At 36.2% G+C, this 18,325-nt stretch overlaps 1 protein-coding gene and 1 pseudogene across 7 annotated transcripts in view; one reads left to right on the forward strand and one right to left on the reverse strand.

The window, feature by feature from the left end:
* Dgkb (diacylglycerol kinase beta) overlaps positions 1 to 18,325 on the forward strand; it is a 710,085-nt gene that overhangs the window by 449,065 nt on the left and 242,695 nt on the right. The gene's annotated exons all lie outside the window — the stretch shown is intronic.
* LOC110306668 lies at positions 16,179 to 18,052 on the reverse strand (annotated as a pseudogene).

Genomic DNA, 18,325 nt, shown 5'->3' on the forward strand with positions numbered 1-18,325 from the left:
TGTGAGGTGCAATGTGTGCTTTGAGCTTTACTAAAGTTTCTTTAATGAATGTAGCTGCCCTTGCATTTGGTGCATTGATATTCAGAATTGAGAGTTCTTCTTCGAAGATGTTAACTTTGATGAGTATGAAGTGCCCCTCCCTGTCTTTTTTGATGACTTTGGGTTGGAAGTCAATTTTATTAGATACTAGAATGGCTACTCCAGGTTGTTTCTTCAGACCATTTGCTTGGAAAATTGTTTTCCAGTCTTTCATTCTGAGGTAGTATCTGTCTTTTTCCCTGAGATGGGTTTTCTCTAAGCAGCATAATGTTGGGTCTTGTTTGTGTAGCCAGTCTGTTAGTCTATGTCTTTTTGTTGGGGAATTGAGTCCATTGATATTAAGAGATATTAAGAAAGAGTAATTGTTGCTTCCTATTATTTTTGTTGTTAGAGTTGGCATTCTGTTCTTGTGACTGTCTTCTTTTAGGTTTGTTGAAAGATTACTTTCTTGCTTTTTCTAGGACATTGTTTCCATCCTTGTATTTATTTTTTTCTGTTATTATCCTTTGAAGGGCTGGATTCGAGGAAAGATTATGTGTGAATTTGGTTTTGTCATGGAATACCTTGGTTTCTCCATCTATGGTAACTGAAAGTTTGACTGGGTATAGTAGCCTGGGCTTGCATTTGTGTTCTCTTAGTTCTGTATAACATCTGTCCAGGATCTTCTGGCTTTCATATTTTCTGGTGAAAAATCTGGTGTACTTCTGATAGGCCTGCCTTTATATGTTACTTGACTTTTTTCCCTTACTTCTTTTAATATTCTATCTTTATTTAGTGCATTTGTTTTTCTGATTATTATGTGTCGGGAGGAATTTCTTTTCTGCTCCAGTCTATTTGGAGTTCTGTAGACTTCTTTATGTTCATGAGCATCTCTTTCTTTAGGTAAGGGGAGTTTTCTCCTTTAATTTTGTTGAAGATATTTGCTGGCCCTTTAAGTTGAAAATCTTCATTCCCATCTACTCCTATTATCCGTAGGTTTGGCCTTCTCATTGTGTCCTGGATTTCCTGGATGTTTTGAGTTAGGATCTTTTTGCATTTTCTTTGATTGTTGTGCCCATGTTCTCTATGGAATCTTTTGCACCTGAAATTCTCTCTTCCATCTCTTGTATTCTGTTGCTGATGCTCGCATCTATGGTGCCAGATTTCTTTCCTAAGATTTCTATCTCCAGTGTTGCCTCACTTTGTTTTTTTGTTGTTTTGTTTGTTTGTTTGTTTGTTTGTTTTTTATTGTGTCTACTTCCCTTTTTAGATCTAGTATGGTTTTGTTCATTTCCATCACCTGTTTGATTGTGTTTTCCTGTTTTTCTTTAAGGACTTTTAACTCTTTAGCAGTGTTTTCCTGTATTTCTTTAAGTGACTTATTAAAGTCTTTCTTGATGTCCTCTACCATTATCATGAGATATGCTTTTAAATCCAGGTCTAGCTTTTCAGGTTGTTGGGGTGCCCAGGACTGGCTGAGGTGGGAGTTCTGGGTTCTGATGATGGTGAGTGGTCTTGGTTTCTTTTAGTAAGATTCTTATGTTTGCCTTCCTCCATCTGGTAATCTCTGGAGTTAGTTGTTATAGTTGTTTGTGGTTAGAGCTTGTTCCTCTTTTGATTCCGTTAGCTTCTAGCAGCAGACCTGGGAAACTAGCTCTCTCCTGAGTTTCAGTGGTTAAAGCACTCTCTGCAGGCAAGCTCTCCTCTTGCAGGGAAGGTGCACAGATATCTGGTGTTTGGACCTGCCTCCTGGCAGAAGACTAAGGACTGAAACAGAGCCTGTCCCAGAAGCTGTGTTGCTTTGGCCTGTCCCAGAAGCTGTTAGCTTCTGTAGTCCACACTCTCACCTGTGCAAACTAGTCTCGGTGGGATCCACCAAGATGGCTCTCCAGGTTACTCCAGCAAAGCCCTCCTGGGCGGGGTGGACACCTCTCTTCTTGCATTATATTTTCTGATTGTAAAAGTTTAAAGGCTACATCCTTTGTAAATTGGAAAAATGTTTGTTTTCTTTTTGTTTATTTAGGTTGTTTGTTTGTTTGTTTGTTTTGATACAGGGTTTCTCTGTATAGCCCTGGCTGTGGAAAGATGACCCACAGAGCTGTTATAACAATTAGAACCAACAGATAATAACTTATTGAAACCCATGACACATAAGAATTGACTTTAAATGACTGTCTAACCCAGAATCATGATTAAGATGAGAATATCTCTTTGAGATATACAAGGAGATACCTTGGGGTTTATTGGACTTCTAAGTGTGGAGGCAAGGTTTCAAATAGCTATATTTGTTTTTATGGGGCAGAACAAAAAAAAAAAAAAACCCTTTCTCTGCATGATACAGGATAGACTAGGTGTTGGCAAGGCAAGGCCATGGATCCAGGTCCAGTTGTGTGCTTTGGTTTGAAAAAAAAAATGTTGGCACATTGACAAGGTTACTGGTTTCTCTGTCTTATGGCCATATTTAAATCCAAAGGGCAGAGCTGAGTTATGACAGAGACCGTATAACACACAAGGCTGAAAATATTTACTATCAGAGAATCTGTGTCACCCTTGTAACAGATGGGATTCTCTAACTGTGAGAGAAAGTGTTCAAAGGCTGAGGGTGAATCTCAGAGCGGATGAAGGGAACAAGAACTGCTGGCTTTATGGTTTGCTATTCATACAGTAGATGTGGGCAAGGAAAGACATGTATGAGTAATGTCCAGTCCCACTTGGGAGCAGTGTGGGAATGCCCAGCAGTTGAGGAAAAGACTTTGCAAAATGAAGCACATTTTGGTTGTGATCCATGATGTCCACCTACAACTATGAAGCAGAGTCACTGATATACCTAAACACTGCATGTTTATTAGTTAGAAATAAGAACACATATCAAAAACATAGAATTTGATATCCATCAGAAACAGTGCTCCCTCTGGAACATTCCAGTCAAACTATAACTTCAGGCTCCTTTGCTTAACAGTCGAGTGACCCTGGGACATGCTGCTTTGTAAAATTTCTTAGTAGTTGTTCGTTCCCTATAGCGCAGTGGTTCTCAGCCTGCCTAATGCTGCAACCCTTTAATACAATTTTACATGCTGTCATGACCTCGATCCATACACCTTATCTTATTGCCACTTCATAACCATAATTTTGCTATTGCTGTGAATTTTAATGTAAATATTTGTGTTTTCCAATGGTTTGATGGCTTGAGGTGACTCCTGGGAAAGATTCCATACCCCCTCCCATTGTTCCCTCCTGCAAAGGGGTCATGACCCACATTTTGACATGGGAAAGGACATGAGAAAGCATGCTGTTATAGAGTATAAGTGACTAAATAAGTTAACTCAAATTAGAAGCTAAGAAGGTTTCCTGGCATATAGTAATTCCACATGTGGGAGCCACTGTTATTATTATCTCCACAGGCAGTTGTGTTAGCATAGGTTAGTTTTTTTTCATTTTCAGATACTAACTAGACATTTCCCTGTGTGGTATGAAGGCATTCTGTTTCACTATACGATTTGTTTTTATGAATGGAGTTCTATATTAAGTTCCCCCTCAAGAGAATTTTATCCACAAATTTCAGGTAAGAAATGTCCTTCGGAAGATACACTTGTACTATAAGTGATTGGCAAATAATAGATAGCAAATCCTGTTCACTCTGTATCTATTTCTTCTCTGCTTGAGTAGATGAAAGAAGTGTCAGTACTTCCCAAGAAAGGAGGAATTCCAATCCTAGGCTGATAGACTGCTCCTTACTTTCAGGATGGATAGCATTTTGAAGATGGTTTGGAATGATTTAGAATTCATATGAGAACATTGTGAACAGTGTTCTCATTGTTGATACATTCTAAGAAGGCTGCTTACCTTTACCACTGTTGGTAAATAAACAGTGTATCTATACTGATTTAAGGCTTCAGATTTTTGCACTTATGTAAAATACACCATGTGATCTTGAAATGTTTACGCCCAGAAATGTATGCCATGCCTGCTCTTTTCCACTTGGCAGAAAATATTGCAAGCATATTGATGGTGATAATTAATATTTTCTAAACAGTCAAAAACAGGTGTACCTTTCCAAATAAAATTCAAAACAAATTTGTTGAATGATAAATTTTTTAAGGGGGTGAGGAAAAATGATCTCAGAAGTTTAAAGGCAGGATACTTATTAGTGATCATTATAGTGCTAAACTTTTTAAAATTTTTTATTAGATATTTTCTTCATTTACATTTCAAATGCTATCCCAAAAGTCCCCTATACCCTACCCCCGACCCTGCTCCCCTAACCACTCACTCCCACTTCTTGGCCCTGGCGTTCCCCTATACTGGGGCATATAAAGTTTGCTAGACCAAGAGGCCTCTCTTCCCAATGATGGCCGACTAGGCCATCTTCTGCTACATATGCAGCTAGAGACACGAGCTCTGGGGTTACTGATTAGTTCATATTGTTGTTCCACCTATAGGGTTGCAGATCCCTTCAGCTCTTGGGTACTTTCTCTAGCTCCTACATTGGGGCCCTGTGTTCCATCCTATAGATGACTGTGAAATGTTAAACTTTTAAAGGCATGGTAAAAAATGGTGTCACATGTCTCCTCATATCTATTACCTGCCTTGTATGTTGTAGGCAGTTAACAATCATTAAATGATATATATTTAATTTTTTGGTGGTCTTAAGTATCTATGTGCTTGTAAAATGGAGGTAATGGTAATAACCACTAGTTAATTACATATATTTGCAATAACTATGTTAATATAGCAATAAGATATACAGCAGTTACAGGTTTCTGTAAAAGATTAGGTTTTATTATTTATTTCTACAAGACTTCCTTTTGACTTTGAGTCTTTATTCTCATTGATGTAGTAACAACTGGTATATCAAATATTCTAGTCTTTCTACTTTTACACATTTTCTTACTCATGCACCTACACAGCTTTCCCTTGTCTTTCTCCACTGGCCTCACCCTTGCTTCCCTTCTTTCAATAACAATACTTAAGGACAATGCTTCTATGCTAGTACCTACATGCCTTGGATCCACTGGACAAGGAACCAGTTTGAGCCATTGTTGCTTTTCTATTCATGTATAGTGCAAATGAATAAAACAACGTTGTCTTCCTGGGTCATAAGAACTTCTTCCATGGCTACTTTTTAGATGCTTTGATAGCCTTGTCTTACTCCATATTTTTTTTTTTTCTATTTTGACTTGATGAACAAGAGGACGGACTAACATCTGCTTCTAAACTCTTCCTTCTACATTTTTATGATTTGGGCTCCATTGTGCCACCCAATATCCCTACAGAGGGCTTTGCCTTCCTAACTTAGGAGATGTCTCTCATGGTATCTCCTTAATGTGTAGTATGAGTATATAGATTCTTCAATCAATCCTCAGTCTCTGGTGTGTGCCTCATGATTTACAACACCTACTGTGGAAATAGAAAAGTAAAAGTCTTGCCGTTGACATGAGTCAAAATGAGATACTTTAGTTTTCTATCTGGACAGTGACAGCCTCCTAGAAGATGAGTGTGGCATTGACTCTGAGGAGGTTCACAAAGTTTCAAGACTTCCTATTATCCACCACAATCATACATATAACTTTATAATTCCAGAAAAAAAATCAGGTTTTCATTTTTATTTTTTTCTTTCATGATAAAACAACTTGTACTTTACTGTTTTTCTCCATGGAATAATTTATCAAAATGTCATGAGATCAAAATTAACTGTTGTTGCCTAGCAAGGCATTTGCAATAAAATTTGAAATTTAATGTATGCTTATTTAAAAACAATGTATCTCATTGTTTATGTTCTACAAGATAGTATCTTCACAAAAACCCAATGAGGCAGTTTCAATAAATTTTTTCTATTAGAATTTGACACAGAAGACTAATTAGTACACCTAACTGGTTTGGATAAAATCTTGTTTCAAGATCAATGTTAAGTCTCTTACTATTTAAAAGCTCACATTTTTCTATTCTCTCATGGAAAGAAAGCTTGCAAGAATATGCTATTATTCTAAGAGGATGTAGATGTTTGAAAGGAGGTTAAATACCAGTATATGGTATTTAGAAAATATCTTATGGATTTTGTAATGGCAACTATCTTAGCAGTGCTCAAAAAATGATGCAGATATTATAGGCAATGGAAAGTAGTAGGTGGTTATTGTAGCTGGAAAGCCTCCCAGAACAGATGGTTTTTTTGGAGTTTTTGAAGGAGAAGAGCAAGGTGGCCTGCCTGGCATGTATTAATTGGGTGTCTGTTCCAAGTGTAGGGGGTGGTTGAAGAATGTGTGATGTCTTGAGTGGGCGAATGATACAAACAGGCACAACTTCAAAATAACCTGAAATTTATATCTCAGATACTTATAGACAATTCACAAAGCCACAGTTTTGTCTGCAAGGAATATGTAAGATGCTATGGCATATAAACAGAGATTCAATTCCATGTGAAAAAAGAATATAGCAAAACTATCATCCACAGTATAAAATTTAACATTTGGTTATACTCACCACTCACAGCAATAAATAATTTCCAAATTAGGACAAACATTATTTAAGGTATTTGAAGAGTCTATACTGATACATAACAGATCTTGAAAGGGACACATCTGTAATCCTAGCTACTCATGGAATAGAAGCAGGAGTATCATAAGTTTGAGGCCAGTCTATGTGACTTAGCAATATACTGTCCCCCAAAACAATTGAGTGGGGAGAGAGGCATATTTGGGGAATATGAAAAAATCTGAAAGGCATATATGATCATATTTCATGGTATATAGCACTCTCAAAAAATAAAAAAAAATATTAAATTATACCAAAATGGTTACTTGTTAGTGGCAAATTATGTGATACTCCCTGGTATGTGATACTCCGTGATCTAGCATTTATGAGATATGATTTTGAAGTTATAAAATTTCCTATGTCATTGATTGGTATCATTTTTGAGAAATAACAATTTTATTTTGTATTCCTGTTGAATATTTTATTTAAATTTATTTTTAGCTGATACATAAAACATAAAAATCATTTATACATATTTAGAGAGTTCCATGTGATATTTTTAATGCATGTATCATTGTGTACTGTTTAAATCATGTTAAAAATAGCTATCTCCTCAAATATTCATCTCTTTGTGGTGAAGACATTTAGAAGCTTTTCTTCTAGTTTTCTAAAGTATGTGGAACATATTTGTCATCCAAAGTCACCTTGATTTGCAGTAGCAAATCAGAATCCCTTGCTGTTACATATCAATAATTTTGCACAGGATGGTCAACCTATTCCTTTTTCTACCCCTTCATCTTGGCTCTACAGCCTCTGTTGCCCCCTATTCAAATCCCAAATCACAGCAGAACACTGCTTTTAGATTCTAGACACCAGTGAAACCATACAGTGTTTGTCCTTCTAAAACTTGCTTAATTCACTTAACATACGAAGTTAAGCTCTGTCTAATGTCACAGATGACAACATTGAATTCTTTATGGCAGATTAATATCTGATCGCATGTATCTTCCACATTTTAATTTTCTCATTAATCACTTGATGGACACATCTATTGTCCCTGTTTCTTGGCAATTTTGATAGTACTGAAATAAAGACAGCCATACAGATGTTTCATCACTATCAGGTATCACTGCATTTGCATATTTACCTAGTGGAGGGATTCCTGGATCAAATGATGGTACATGTGTGCTTTCATGTAATGTGCTTTGGGGGCATCTCAATATTTTTTCCTCATTCTTTCCTGTAGCTTTTTCACAGTATTATATCTTATTTGATCTCTTTAACCCCATCGACTTTATTTTTCAAGATGGTAAGATACAGATATGTACTTTTATTCCTTTGTTTATTTCAGTCAGTTTTTTCCAGCATCATTTATTTTAAAAAATGTTGGTTTTTCTGTCATTGAATATTCCCTTATTGAAAAATTGTCAGCTGCAGAGGCATGGTAGGAGTAAGATGCTCCCTTCTTATCCACTGACATTCATTCTGTAATAACACCAATTCCATCATGACAAATTTGGATTTTAGCCCCAAACACAAGGGTGATTCAGTATCAGAATTTTATTAAAGAAGAACTATTTCAAAAGTAGTTAATTAAAAGCAAAAAGAAAGTCAATACATAAAATTAATCCTTATTATTTGAAGTGGAAATTACTGGCTGTGTCATGTGATACAGATTCACGTGATGGTTTGCTGAGGCAAGCTCACATGGTATTTAGATAGAGAATAAATAGGAGTCAATGGACAGTGACTGGCACTTCCATAGCTAGCCTTGCATTGCTTTCTTGGTCTTGCATCCTCACTGGTCTTCACTCTGTTGGGAAAGGCATGGCAGAGAACTTCTGGCATCAGATCTGTTTCTGGTTGGTTGCTCCTGCTGACTCATGCAGATTCAGCTTGGGAAGCCTGGTGGTTTCTGCTGGAGAGTGCCACCATCACTGATTTGTGTTTGGAGATACTCTTAAACTGGTATTTTAAAAAATAAATATTCTCTGTTAGTACATAGTCATAATTTTCACATTAATGTAGAATGTGAAACATTAAAAAAAAAAAGTAAATAAACCTCTGAGACTTATAATGGGAAGCTACCACCCAGGTTACTGCATTAAAAACAAAAACAAAACAAAACGAGAAAACCAGAAAAGCACAACTTGGATGTGTTAACCTCTCTAAGGATATATAGAAATAAGTTGGACTTAATTATCTGTTTCTTTAAAAAATAATTTTGCTGGACTGAAACTTTTCTTGCAACCACCATTCATCACTCCTAAGGCTACCTTAAGGACATCTTGCTTCACAGTGTCTGGCTCTAATTTGAGATAAAGTAATGTATGGATTATGCTGCCATCTATAATTCACAGCTATTCATAGTATGGCTCATTGTAATCTCAGCCTCCTTCCAATCTCTGTCCTCCAGGATCGAAGATTCATGGCACTTTTCCTTCTGCTTTTATTTAAATGATTACATTAACAACAGAAGAGAGGTTTGGGGTAGCAAATTGTTCTTAATCAACACCTAAAAGAAATCTGGCTTAATAATATCCCTTTAATGAGGGAGGGTCTGCACTTAATTTCGATTTTTGTGGGTTTTTAATTGTTTTACTATTTGGAGTATGAGTACAAAGATAACAAAACTTTCTGAGGCTTTCTCTACAGAGTTTTTCTCCAAATGTCACAAATGGCTTGGTAGAATGGTTTACAATCCAGCTTTTATTTGCTCTTTTGACCTGCTAATGCAACTCCATCAAGTGCACAAAGACCTGGTAAGGAGACAGATAACTCCAGTGCTAGTGCCTTAATTCTGACTAATCAGCAATATGTCACATTCAAATTAATTTGCCCTAGTAACTCTTAGTTTTCCTTTCTATTAGGTACTCATGGTAGAGTTAGGGTTGGGGGGCTTGTTTAGTATCTTTATAATTTCCCAAACTTCAATATCATTAATAAGGCTTATCACCTTAGGGACATTAGGGGAGTTATGGTTTTGATCATTCAACAACTCTACAAGAAAAACAAACAAACAGATCAATTGATGGATTAATTTTGTAGTTTTGACATTTCTATGCTTAGGGGAAAATATTAAATTTTAATTTATTTCTTATTTTTTAGTTACATAACAAGTAATTAAGTATCTATAAATCTTAGCCCTGAAATTCTCTACAACACACATTTTTGGATCACTTTCCTGGAGGGGCTTAAGTAGAAACCTATGGTCAAGTTTGGAGGTCGCAGAATCATCTTTCTGTTTGTTTGTTTTGTTTTGTTTTGTTTTGTTTTGTTTTGTTTTGTTTTGTTTTGTTTTGTTTTGTTTTTCAAGACAAGGTTTCTCTGTGTAGCTCTGGCTGTCCTGGAACTCACTTTGTATACCAAGCTGGCCTCAAACTCAGAAATCTGCCTGCCTCTGCCTCCCAAGTGCTGGAATTAAAGGAGTGCACCACCATAAAAGAATCATCTTTTAATATCTAATGATGAATCATTGACAATACTTTTAAATGACTAAATATTACCAGTCAAGCAATTCTGTCTTGAAAAATCTTCTTTCAAAAACAAATTAACACAATTACCTTCACTAAAATTGTGGCGATATGCAATCAAAACAGCAAATCATCAAATAAAACTAGCCCATGTAATCATATGTAGTAAGTGAAAAATCTCTAATGAGACACTTAAAAGAATAGGTTTAGGATACCTTTAAAAGTGTAACAAATTTCAAATTGAGTCATTATGGCACCTCGATTTAGAGTTTTATACTTCCTATTCCAGCGGCCAATAAAAAAGTGTTTAGGAAACGTGATAAAATATTAATAAATATAAACTATGGTACACTTAGAATAACAAAAATAACTTTAGTTTGATTGTATTTTACTGAAAAAAAAGATTGAAATGTTAATCTCCTGGAACAGGTTATTGGACATTAATTTCATTTAATTTTTAATTATCATATTTTTTAAACCTCTATTTTTCTTTTATAAGTTTATCAGTTCCTCCATATATTTAAAAATGAAGTGCATCTTCATAAATCATTAAGTCTTGGCTTCCAGAAATATATTTTGTGCATAAAAAAGTAAAATTTATGGCTTGCTGAGTTTGCTTTTCTTACCAAAACACATAAATAAGCAAAAAAGAAGAAAAAAAGCACAAATGTCAATTCAGGTAAGTTCATTAAACAAGGGAAAATTAATTGAGTTAATTAATGGATACTATGAAATCAAGGTAGTACCTATGAAGCTTTTAATAGGTCCTGTAAGTTTAGTAGTTTCACCCTGAGGTTCCTTAAAGTATTTGTAAGGATGATGCACTCTTTGGAGTCCCAGTACTCTGACTCATAAAGCATAGCAACTCTGCTAATTAAAACAAAGGTCAGCATAGTAGAATTGGAGCTAAGCCTGGACCGGGTTTTGTTAATTTTGTGGTTAGAAATACTTGTGCATCTTGTTAATGAAGCACTAGGAAATCACTGAAAGTGAAATGTACAAGAAAGTAGAATCCAGAAGCATTTAATAACCTAAGTAATTCATTTAGATTTCAAACAAAGAAGAAAAACACGGTAGTAGGGAAGGCAAATGTGGTGGCTCACATCTATAATCTTAGCATCCAGGAGACTGAGGATGAAGAACAACCACAATTTCAACACCAACCTGAAGAATAGGGTAAACTTTTCCCTGTACCTCAAATGATTATTATCAGTAATTACATTTTAAGTAAATTTCAACCTCAACCTGAAGAATAGAGGAAACTTTTCCCTGTACCTGGAATGATTATTATCAGTAATTACATTTTAAGTAAATTTCTACAAATTATTTTATTTTGTTTTCTGTAGCAGTGTGACATTGTATGCGTTTGATCCTCGATGAATGTTAAGTGTATGAGAAATAATTACTAAATATAAAGAAACTTATGGTCTGAGATTTCTTCCTTTTGCATAATAGAGGGGTACACTTTCTTAGCAAATATGCCAATAGAGAAAGTGGTTAAAATAAAAAAGAAATTGAATTCCCTTTGAAACCTTTTTTTTTGTTTATTTGGTTGTTTTGTTTTGTTTTGTTTTGTTTTGTTTTGTTTTGTTTTGTTTTTCGAGACTGGGTTTCTCTGTATAGCCCTGGCTGTCCTGGAACTCACTCTGTAGACCAGGCTGGTCTTGAACTCAGAAATTCGCCTGCCTCTGCCTCACAAATGCTGGGATTAAAAGCGTGTGCCCCGCCCGGCTCTTTGAAACCTTTTGTTTGAGAAGAAGGTTACTTTCTGTTCAACTCCTAGGAAACAGTTCTAGTTTCATTTGTTGCTCTGACAAATAACATGAAAGAAAAGAAAAGTGGGGTAGGAGGTGCCTTGGCTTAAATATATCTGTAGACTAAATCACTGTGGGGGAGTGACAACATGGAGTTAAAGCATCAAGAGCCAAGGGAAAGCAAAGTTGTGTATCCTTTCTTACTTTGTTAATACACAGCTAGCTTTCTCTACTTGAATTCAGTCCAGGGACCAGTGCACGAAATAATTCTTCTCAAAACATTTAGAGACTATTTGCATCAATTAACAGTCAAGACAGTTCCCACTAGACATGCCTACATACCAAGTTCATCTATGTACCTCCTCGTCAAATCTCTCTGCCTTTAATCTTAGGGGATGTCTAGCTGATAGTTGGTGCTAACTAATATAGATGCTATTGGAAATCATAACCTACTAGAAAAGTATTTGCACTCTACATTGAAAGAAATGTGTTGTCTAATTCCTGCCCACAGTGAAGGACAGTAAACAAAATTATTGGGATATTAGAAATAGCTCCTATAAATAACAACTCATAAAATCTATTCAGGCATATTTGTGATACATATCTAGGTAATTTCAAAGAAAATTAAACTTTCATATTTCTAAAGTCAACTTTTCAATGTTTTGATTAAAGATTGTTTCATAAGGAAACAAAGTATTGTACAAGAGAAAAGAACAAAGAAACCACTGAAAATAACATGACATTGAATATGACATTGATAGTTTTTTAGAACATCATTAATGTCATTGGTTCAAATATAAATGACATTTATTGAAGTATTTATTAATTTATTTCCTCGTGTTGTTTTCAGCCATAAGTTATTAATTGATTTAAATCAGTACAGGCTGTCATCTTTATAAAATATAACTACACTTAAGCATATCTTTACCCTTATCTAAATATGTGCATAGTAAATAGGAAGTTTTATTTATAATGACCTTGATGACAAAACATATTGCAAAAATCAAGTAAAAATTTAGAAATAGTAAAACCCTTCTTAGAATTGTTTTGAAGATCAAGAAATAACAAAGGCAATGCATTTAGCAGAGTGTCTACAAGTGATGGCTATTGTAAATATAACAAAGGTTCTATGACATGATGTGGATAAGTCATTTCAAATTATCCATAATGTGGTGGGAGATGTTTTATCAAATGATTGTGGAATATATTAAAAATTAAAGCATATGATAGACAGAAGACTATAGAAACCATATTTTTAATGGGAGATAGAATAAGTATAGTCTCGGAGTTTAATCTATGTATCTAAAGGAGATGTGGGGCTCAGTATGACATTGCCTATGGTAGCATATGCCTGTGATCCTAACAGTTCTGAGGTGAAAACGTAAAATCATGAGTTTAAGGTCACCCTGAGCTACATGAACTTAGTCATACAAACTAAAAGAGAAACAGGAATGTAGTGACTGAAAGGAAAAATGAGACATGGAGAATGAGTAATTTAACACTTCAGTGAAAGAGCATAGTAAGCAAGAGGGGGAACCAGTTAGGAAACAATTGCCCATGTCTGGGCAAGAATGAGACTGGCAGCACTAGACAGGTGGTGAACTGGTTGACAAAAAAGGACTGAATTCTGGATACATTTTGAAAGTAATATTGATGAAATTTGATGATTGATTTTCTATGGGATTTAAGAAAGAAGTAATAGAATGTGGAAGACTAAAGTGTGGGCAATAACAGAGGTTGTTTACTGAAAGAAAAATAGTATGGGGAAGGTAGATTGGTGGAATGGAGCTTAGGAGTTTCAGTTTCAATAAATTGCCACAAACCAAATTGAAAGGTTAGCTTCATTCTAAATGTTAACTGTGAGTCAATAGTTTTAATGTAATCATCATTGTGTTAAATGTCAATGATTTCAGTTAATTTTTTTTTAATGTAGAAATACTCCTGTTCTGATTCTTCATGTAACTTTATATTGAATCATACTTTCATGAGTTAAGGGTGAGGAAGCCGTTGCCAAGCCTCCCCAACTGCATCAAACCTAGTTTCCTGTACTGGTAAGCAGTAATTATACAGTTAAGTAAAAAAAAAAAAATATCTTCACTCCATTCACTGGTTGTTTTAATATAAATTATGGGCCACATGATATTTGAAAACCTGTTTTGTTGTTGTTGTTATTGTTTTATTTTTAAGACTAGAAGTATCTTTCACTGTTTAGGAGACTACTTAAAACTTCTTAAATGTCAGATGATTTTATTAGCTGTCACGTAATTAATATTCTGTTGAAGATTTGGAAATAAATATCATTATTCTTTTGAGAGTGGTTTTTAAAGATAGGTCAACTATTTTAACTTACATGCACAATTAGGGTATGTAGAAAATTTCAAGCCACACTTCTAGTTTAGCAAAGATACATTGTGTTTTTAAGAATACATAATACATATGACAGTTTTATTCTCTTATTCATCCCACTATCCAGCAATATAGCAATCTTAATTTTGCAGTTTTCTATCTAAAACTTCAATCTTATATTCTTTTCTTGTTAGAAAATTTAATTTAATGAAATCATAATGATTTTCTCTAAAGTAGAAAGATGCTTGGGGCTTCTTTATAAAATATAGTCATCTAATATTGTCCTTGAGCCTGGCTCCTATAATCCTTTCTCCCCCTCTTCTGAAAGATTCCTCTGTTCAAGATTCCTGAATTCCACCTAACATTTACTGTGGGTCTCTGCATCTCTTCCCATCAGTTGCTAAATGAAGTCTCTCTGATGACAACTAGGCTAAGTACCAATCTCTGACAATAGCAGAATATCATTAGGAGTCATTTCACTCTCTTTTTTTCCCAGTTATGATTGATTCGGTGCTAAGTCTCTGGGCTATCCAGCCTCTGGGTCCTGTTCTTCTAGGCAGTGTCAGGCATGGGGCTCAATCTGGAAAAGCCATTGGTTGGCCACTCCCACAATTTCTGTACCATCTTTATCCCAGCACATCTTGTATGCAGGAAACATTGTACCTCAAAAGTTTTGTGGCTGGGTTAGTATCTCAATCGCTCCACTTGGAGTTTTGCATGGTTACAAGAGATGGCTTGTTCAGGCTCCATATCCCCCACTGCTAAGAGTCTTAGCTAATTCACCATCATAGATTCCTGGGAGCTTCCATTGCACTAGGATTTTAGCTAGACCCTGAGATGTTTCCCAATTCCAGGTGTCTGTCTCTTCCAGTTCTCTCTCTCTCTCTCTCTCTCTCTCTCTCTCTCTCTCTCTCCCCCCCCCTCCCCCCCTCCCCCAGACAAACCCTCTTAAAAAAAAAAAAAAAACAGAGAATTAACTTATCCGAACTCATTTGGGCCCACCATAGAGACTTAACCAACAACTAGAGATCCTGCATAGGTCTAACCTAGGTTCCCTTAATATATGGTACAGTTGTCTAGCTTTGCCTTCTCTGGAACTCCTACCAGAAAGAACAAGGAATATCTCTGACTCTTTTGCCTGCACTGGAAACCTTTCCCTCATACTGAGCTGCCTTATCTAGCCTGAACATGAGAGTATGTTTCCAGTCTTACTGCAAATTTTGTGCTATGTCGGGTTGATATCCACAGGAGACCTACCCTTTTCTGTAGAGAAATGGAGGAATGGATAGGTATGATGTGGGGTTGGAAGTATTGGGAAGAGAGGAGAGAGAGGAAAGAGTGGCCATGATGTAATATATGAGAGAAAAATAAATAAATTGTAAAAAAAAAAAATAAGTCATCATGTCCCGAATAGAATTAGAGTCCAGAACTGCCAATAATCAGCTGTGTGGTACTGCAACAAACAGTTCTTCCTGGATTAGTCTTCAAGTCTTCAACGTAGAGACAGATAAATCTCAGAGGCTTTTCCTGGAAACTTATTGGGATGGTTTTATATACATGTGTCTCTGAAGGCTACTCTGGAGCCCAGGATGTACTCAAAAGAATGTTAATATGCTTTATCTTTGCACTTGTATTACAATATTATTATTGACTTTGAAGAACTTGTTCTACTTGCAGTTTTTTAACAGTGAAAATTAATTTAGTGCCCAGTCTTTAACAATCAGAAGATTAAGTATGAAAATGTCTTTTAAAAGGCTAAAACAAGACATAATTAATCCTGTAAGAGAAATAGAATCTTAAGATCTTATAATCAAGTAAACTACAACAAACCTAATTTTAGGCTGAGACAGTACCATCAAGGAATGCACAAGCAGCCTGGGTTACATTGAGAGATCTGTATCAAAATAAAAAAATAAAATAAAATCAATTAAAAAATAAAATGCAGTTGCGTTAAATCTCCAACCCAAATATGCCCCGGCAATGAAGACACAATTCAGTTAATATGAATACATACTGTGTGCCTAGATTGGGCAGATCTACTGCTACACTACCATCTTCCACATCTATGAGACCCTATAGAACTTGCGGTTTCTCCAGGCCATGAGTTTCTGCTCTGCTTTTCTTCTTCTTTCTCCTCCTCTGTGTCCTCTCCCTCTTCCATGTTCCCCTTGTTCTCTCTCTCTCTACCTTCTGCTCCACCTTCCCTTTTATCTGCCCAATCATCAGCTCTCCTCTATTTTACAAATTAAGATGGGAAGCAGGTTTACAGGAAATCACCTGAGTGCAGACTGTTTCTTGTTCGCAGGTACTCACAGGAGAACAGAATTAACATCAAATATAATTAGTCCCAGAGCTATCCACAACAAATCATAAAAGTATTTCTTTTCTAGATTTCTTAAGTAGTTGAAGTTAGTAACATCTAGGAGGTCTTCTTCTTCTTCTTTCTTCTTCTTTATGTAATAATGTTTATTTATCTTCAAAAACATTTCAGCATTCTAAACATACAAAAAATAACAGAATGTTGCAAATTGCATTTAGGTCCAGAGAGTTCTTGAACTTCCATTGATGCAGTAGTTCTTTGCTTTGCTGACAACGATGAGTTCTATAGTTTCTTTTAAAAAGTTTAAAACCTACTGCACTTAACTAAAAACAAACAAACAAACAAACAAAAACTCCAAACACTTCTCATGCAGGCTGACTCCTCCTCCATCCACTACTAAGAATGCCAGCAGAATGCTATGGCACTATATACTAACACAGGACAAACTGAAGCTAAATGGATGCCCACTGCAGTATCAACAGGTCCAGCCTCACAGTGCACTCCTGAGCTACTGCCCCCTCCAAAAGGCATCTTCCCCTCACAGCTTCCATGCCAAACAAGGAGCATCAAGAATGTTTCTGGGGTGGGGCATGGTGGCGCACGCTTTTAATCCCAGCACATGGGAGGCAGAGGCAGGCGGATTTCTGAGTTCGAGGCCAGCCTGGTCTACAAAGTGAGTTCCAGGACAGCCAGAAAAAGAATGTGTCTGGGTTGTTTTGTTCTCTTTACAAACTATAGATATGTACAGTTGAAAACTCAGGCTTTCTAGCCAATAACCATATACTTAACACTACCTTAGGAGTTGAGCACAAAATGCCAGGAACATCTTCAAAAGCCTTGTCACACCAACAGCCAAGTGCACTGAGTGAGGAGGACACGGGAGTGCCTTTTCATTTTAAAAATGTTTGGAGCTATGTACAACTTTGATACAGTTTCAGGGCGCTCCAGACACCCAAGGCCACTTCATGTAAACTACTGATACTTTGAGAAACTACAATATGATCGTGATCAAATTTTGTAATTAAAGCTAACAAGGGCAATAGACACGACTCAAATAAGATGTGTCAATCACAGAGCTCTCCTAAAGTATTCACAAGGAGAAAGAGTTTTTATTCATCTTCCTCTTCCTCTTCTTCCACCTTTATCTGGGCAACTTTAGCAGGACCCTTGGCACCATCGAACTTTCCTTTAGACTTATAGTCAGCAGCATCCTTCTCATACTTCTCCTTCAGCTTTGCTGCCTTGGTAATGTAAGGCTGCTTTTCATTGTCACTTACATTATTTCACATATCACCCAGCTTTTTTTGCCACATCTCCAATGAAGATGCCAGGGTTTATGGACTTGATCTTGGGGTGAAATTCAGAGCAGAATAAGAAAAACCCAGATGGAGGTCTTTTAGGGGCATTTGAGTCCTTCTTTTTGCCTTTTTTAGCTGGCCCATAATCTTTCATCTCCCGATCATAGAGTACTTTATCTGCCTTTGCCATTTCATCAAACTTTGATTTCTCTTTGCTAGACATGGTCTTCCACCTCTCAGAGCACTTCTTGGAAAACTCTGCAAAATTGACTGGAATCTCTGGGTTTTTCTTCTTATTTCTTCCCTGCATGTCTGCATGAAGAAAGCATAAGCAGACATATTGTCCTTTGGTTTCTTGGGGTCACCTTTAGTCATACTGACTGTATTGTTCGCTAGGCTCTAGGAGGTCTTATTATTATTGAGATACTGTGTAAGGTTAACTGGGGAAAAGTTTCATGGTTTTATGAAGCAACCATATGTCATGGCACTCCGGTCGAGTCAGTTTGTTAGGCAGGGATGCCTAAAAGCTGTTCATGAAGCAAAAAGAGTTTCACAGAAACTTGCTCTTAGAGTCTGGCGTTCTTTTTAACCCATACAGTAATTTTCCATTCCCATGTTAGTCTAGTGTATAGATCCACGTGCTCTCTT

This window comes from Mus caroli, chromosome 12 (genome assembly GCF_900094665.2).
Source record: "Mus caroli chromosome 12, CAROLI_EIJ_v1.1, whole genome shotgun sequence".
Classification (NCBI taxonomy): Eukaryota; Metazoa; Chordata; class Mammalia; order Rodentia; family Muridae; genus Mus; species Mus caroli.